Here is a 6,315-nt window from a genome sequence, read left to right on the forward strand (position 1 = left end):
GATCACTCTCCCCACAACCGACCGACTAACCCCCCCGAGCATGACGTTATGTGGTATGGAATAGCTCTCTGCTCAGTTTGGGTTAGCTGTCCTGGCTGTGCTCCCTCCCAGCTTGTTATGCACCTGGCCAAGCAGGAGAAGCTCAAAAAGTCCTTGAGTAGTCTGAGCACTACTTGGCAACAACTAAGAACATCAGTGTGTTATCAACATTCTTGTAGTACTAAATCCAAAACACAGCACTATGCTAGCTACTAGGAAGAAAATTAACTCTATCGCAGCCAAAACCAGGACACAGACTTAATCTTGCTTCACTGCAAGAAAATGGATTAGATTATTTCAGCCTATTTCTACGATTCCACTGTTTCACATTCAAAGCTGTTATTATTAGATTTCATATCAGATCAACTGTTTATAAATTCAGTAATATTTAAGAAGTAGTTCTTAAAGTTTTAAAAAGTATAACCATCACTGTTACTGTTATCTGCTAACTTGATCACTGTGCAGTATTTAATCTATAGTTTTATAAACCATTCTCAGATAACCTGGAGTAGGAAAAGCTTTCTACACAAGCAAAACAGTGTGTAGAGTTGAAGATAAAATATTTAATATTTTCATGTTCTCAACTAAAATTAGGCTAGGATGTATTTTCACTGTGGAAACGAGAATCTGAATAAATGACAAAACGGGAGTTTAAGTTACTTCTTTCAGAAAAGCACAATGGCCCTTGGAGTGTCTGGGACCAATTTGGCTACCATCAAAGCACTGTCCAAGCCTGAACTGCAAAGTCTGTTACTCTTGTCCTGTGATAAAAGGACTAAGGAGCTCTGCTTAACAAGCTACTGCTGCTACAGCCGCGCTTAGCGCAGAGAAAGTTTTCTGTTTTTTCTAACCTACCGAATGTCATCCTTAGACTGTTCCTTACATGAATGAGTTTACAGCCTAGAGCTCTGCTGAGATGCATCAGAGGAAGACTCACAATGCTGAAAAAGACTGGCACACAAAAGGCAGAGCTGCATGCTGGGCTTGCCACTACCTGCGATATGCTCTATTCTCATAAAATAAATGGACAAAGTATTAAAATGTCTTCAGACACATTCACATGAAGAATTGTGCTCCCTGAGTTAATCATGACTCCAAGGAGGAAACACGCTACCACTATCCATGCAGTACCATTCCAGCTATTGACAAGGCTGTCAATTTGAATATATGAATACTCTTCTACCTGAGTGTTTCACCTGCTTTGTGCCATCCCCCAAAACAATGACAGCTCTGGCTAAATGTCTGAAACCATGTGCAGCAGCAGGATCGTCAGAGGCAGAAACTGAATGTGGTTCAGTACCCACAGGATGGACTGAGGGAGGCCAACAACTGTCTCACAAAATGATTTACTGTTTTAAATCACAGGTAAATACAAAATAATCACAATATCCCTACATGCAGACAACTGAACATCATTTTATCCCCATCTTTCACGTGGGGAAAGCAAACACAAACCAGTGCCACTTTTCCCTGGAAATCTCCTCCTGTTCTATTACAGGGTTCATTAACAATTAGGGCATGTTGGCATGCTTCAGCGACATGAAATAGTGATGGGAAATGAAAAAACTAGTATTAATCAATACTTAGGAATCCAGTATCTTTATATAACTTTATCAGACTACAGTGGAAAACTTAACAGCGTTGATTATTACCAGCAACTTTTAAAACACAAGACTAGAATGGACCTAACTTATCAGATTCACTCCACCACAAAAGTGGCAATCACACAATAGAGGTTTATGTTACAAATATTTTGTTTGATGGATGTCATTAGGTATTTTAAAGGATAATTCTTGGTAAAATAAGCAGCAAAAATATTTCCTAGCAATGACAGCTTGTTCCATACCTGGTCAGATGGGGCATGACATTCTGGAGACTCCTCCATAAGGCGAGCTAGAAACATATGCAAATCTTTTTTTTCTAAGCGTATGCATGGATGACTCTCTGAAAGTGTCCAAATGAAGAGGTTAAAATTAGTAAGCAAATTCAAATAGGTTCATGCTACAGAAAACACAGTTCATTGTTACACTTTTGGTAATATGGGGAATGAAGGCAGAGTACTTGGGTAAAGGAAAACAGAAATATAGAAGACATATATTTGTTTGTATACTGTATAGACAGATTAACTGTCAGAAAATACACTGAGGTGAGACAGAGAAAGGTTTGTGCCGGTGTTGCCTAAGGAGCGCACAGCTTATTGCTATGCAACACTGAGCTGGTTACAGCCATAAAGCATTACCACCATGCAAATATCAAATCTAATAAACCCCACAGAAACTAATGCTCAAAGAAAAGCTCTGAGCCATGTTTAAGCTCCTGCTGCTCATTCTATCAACAAAGAAGTAGTCAAACTTCAGTTGTGATGCCTGGTTTTTGTATAATTTCCTGAAGCCAAAGAGATGTGCCCATTTCAGTTGACTATATTGAGATGATTAACCAGAGTAAAGAGATACAAACTGTCCTCCATTATGTCCTCAGTTCCAGAAGGTCTCCTCTTCTGAGGAAAAAAGAGAGTCTTCCTGTTAACTTATTTGCAGCAAAGCACTGTAGTAAAAGAGAATACACGTGTATGTGTGTGTATGTATATGTATATATGAACATGTAACTTGTTTGTGTTTATTCATGTTTTAAAAACAATAAACACCCTTCACCTCACATAAATGCAAACAAAACATAAAGGAAAATCTGCTATCTTGTATTGCCAATCCCCTTTCTTTTTGCCAGCGCAATAAATCTTCAGAAAAACAAAAACAATTTATACCATCCCTGTTAAGTATGCAACTACCAGTCCGACAAAGTACTACACAGCATCTTTTCTTATAAAACACAATTAGTGCAAGCATTAATTATTTCCCATTGATAGATACGTCCTCACTTTAGGATTAGCTCGCTGATGCTTAATGGATTTTCTTTCTTCTTTCATTATTTTCCACCAAAACCTGATTTTCTTCCATTATGTTTATCCCCAATGTGATATAACAGAATGATTCCGTACTTCACTTACCCGCAGGTCTGTTAGCAAGAAGACTTCAATAAGAATAGCTTTCAAGTGGTAAAACTAAGGCTTTTATATCTTCGTTCTCTTTTGTGAGTCATAGTCATATACGCTCCATTTCACTTTTGACACTACCTCGGACCCACCCTATTTGTATGCCATGTGGAAATCAGTTTGGTGAATTAGACCAGGACAACTAGACATTGACCTATGACCGCTACACACATGTAAATACTCTCCCCCCAACTTAAGAGTGATGGATTAAAAGATAGATTTGTATCAGTATTGTTATTTAGCACTGCTCAAATCTCTAATAAAACATCTTCTCTGGGCTGTGTGAAGTTAGTTGAATAGTTGGATAATCTAAATACCTCCTATTTTATGGTGTATACTCACCTCTGAAATACACAGTCTGACAATACTTACATATGTAATTAATATACAAAGCAGAACTGTCCAACATTGGAAGGCCATGTTATAAGGGGCCAGTTCTGTTTAATATCTTTACCAATGATCTGAATGAGAGGATTGTGTACCCTCAGTAAGTTTGCAGAAGGACACTAAGTTGGGCAGGAGTGTCGATCTGCTTGTGGATAGGAAGGCTCTACAAAGGGATCTGGACAGGCCGGATGGATAGACAGGCTGTGACCAATTGCATGAGGTTCAACAAAGCCAAGTGCCGGGTCCTGCGCTTGGGTCACAACAACCCCATGCAATGCTACAGGTTTGGGTAAAAGTGGCTGGGAAGCTACCCCACAGAGAGGGATCTGGGGGTACTGGTCAACAGCCGACTGAATGAGCCAGCAGCGTGCACAGGTGGCCAAGAGGGCCAACAGCATCCTGGCTTGTATCAGAAATCATGTGGCCAACAGGAGCAGGGCAGTGATCATGCCCCTGTACTCCTCACTAGTGAGGCCGCACATTGAATACTGTGTTCAGTTTTGGGCCCCTCACTACAGAAAAGACATTGAGGTGCTGGAACACATCCAGAGATGGGCAACGAAGCTGGTCTGAAGCAAAAGGCTTATGAGGACCAGCTGAGGGAATTGGGGTTGTTTAGCCTGGAGAAGAGGAGGCTGAGGGGAGACCTTATCGCTCTCTACAACTACCTGAAAGGAGGTTGTAGTGAGGTGGGGGTTGTTCTCATCTCCCAAGTAACAGGCGATAGGATGAGGGGAAATGGCCTCAAGTTGCACCATGGGAGGTTTAGGTTGGACTTCTTCACTGAAAGGGTTGTTAAGCATTGGATCAGGCTGCCCAGGGAAGTGGTTGAGTCCCCATCCCTGGAGGTATTTAAAAGATGGGTAGATGTGGTGCTTAGGGACATGGTTTAGTGGTGGGATGGCAGTGTTAACAGACTTGATGATCTTAAAGGTCTTTTCCAACCTAAAAGATTCTATGAAAAAATATGTAATTTCTCTAAAAGGCTTAATATTATTATCCATACTCAAACATATTGCTTACACATTTTCTTTTTTTTTTAATTACACCTGACTTTCTTCCACTACAGTACTTTAGGGAAGCATCAAAGCATACCAGGCATATGGGTTGTCTAAAGTATTTTCAGTATCTATTACTACTCTCACTAAATTGAAGTAGACTCGTCATTTTGTTAAAATGAAACAGGAAGTCACTCACAAGGAGTGAACAGTTCTGGAACATGCTAGAAAAGTAACAACACGAACATTGTTTTTCTTGGTCTGGCAGTTCCTTGAAGTGACAGGCGACAAGTGCAAGCCCTCTCTCTCCATGCTGCTATGCCAGCAGAAGTGATTTACTTCAACTAACGATACAATGGTGAAGAACGAGGAAATTCATGGGCAAGTAAGATCTATCTGAAGACACTGAATCCTATGTGCTATTAAAGTCCATCAAGACAGTGTTTTAAACAGCCTCAGACTTTCAACATAAATTCAGGAGTTTTTAAGTTCTAAATCCTCAATGTTACTAATGTAAGCATCTGCTGTCCATTCTGCCAGACACCCTACTCAAAGCTGAAGGCCTGATTTCCAATGCAAGTATTTTAGCCTGAAAGCAGTTTGAAAAGCCAATATTTTGGGTGGGAAAAAATGAAGGAGGTGCCAACACACCACGTTGTTGTCTGCATCTTCTTTAGGTTATGCTGCTTACAATGTGGGTGACACTCATTCTGCTTCTTCAGTCCTGTGAATGATGTGGATGCATCTCTGCTACCTCGACTCTTTGGCAAAGGAAAATCCTGGCACTGGTTCTGTGCGCTCTACAGTCAGTTCCAAGATCATATGTTATACCAGAGGACTTGAAGCACGTACAGCAAAGCTTTGTGAATTTTAGATGCCTACGAGTTACAGGTGAACGGCAGCACAAGGGTTTCTGGACCAGGAAACACATGAGGGAAGCTATAGCGCTTTTGCAATTAAAAAAGTCAGACCTTCAGAAGGGGCAATATGCAAAAGCTGCGCTTCTTCATGAAAGAGCAGAAAGGGATCCTACTGCTGGTGGCCTAGCCAACATTTGGGACCGTAGCTTCCTCATTTTCTTGTAAAGGCAGCACAAAGGAGGGAACGTACTTTGAGCATTGGTAGAATAGCAACATCTACATTTAAAAGTAGTGTTGCTTTATTGCGCCAAAACACCCTCACCCCCCTTTTTATTCCTGGCCACTGCAGCTGCTTACACACCTGGAATCACAGGAGCATGGAGTTCAACACCTTGCTAAAGCCCCTTCCCAGGGTGGGGTTTGGGACTGGGTTTCTTAGGCAACACAGGTGCCACAGTACTTGTAGTCAGGTCACCTCAACAGCAACAAAACCCATGGGTGGTTACCAAGATTGTTAGCAGTACAAGCCCATCTTTGAATTACTTAGAACTGGTTGCTTGACTTGTAGAGTACAGTCATGTCGCTGGCTGGCTCAGCACTTTTTCATGACGGGACCCTCCCTGCCCCAGTGCAAACACAAAGGAAGCCCTTGGTCTGACTTACGAGGTAATTGATTGATTTGGGCCTTGGCTGCAGCGTCCTTCTCAAGGCTTAGGGTCACCCTCGCTCTTGGGACAAGGAGAAGCATTTCCTAGTCCTTACAACTCCTAGGCAATACAGTTTTGCGGTCACAGCGGCCAAAAAGGGAGAGGCCTTAACCTCAGCTACTTGCCTGTGGTAACTCATCACCACCGTTCACGTTGCTTAGAATAAAAACACCCAGCCTATGAGGAGAACGGGGAAATGGGAGGCCAGTCAGTCTCAAGCATCCAGATATTTTACAGGTGGGTGGGGAGTTTCTGTTGGGTTCTTTAGGTGGGTT

Source organism: Egretta garzetta, unplaced genomic scaffold, assembly GCF_000687185.1.
Source record: "Egretta garzetta isolate BGI_Z169 unplaced genomic scaffold, ASM68718v1 scaffold180, whole genome shotgun sequence".
Classification (NCBI taxonomy): domain Eukaryota; kingdom Metazoa; phylum Chordata; class Aves; order Pelecaniformes; family Ardeidae; genus Egretta; species Egretta garzetta.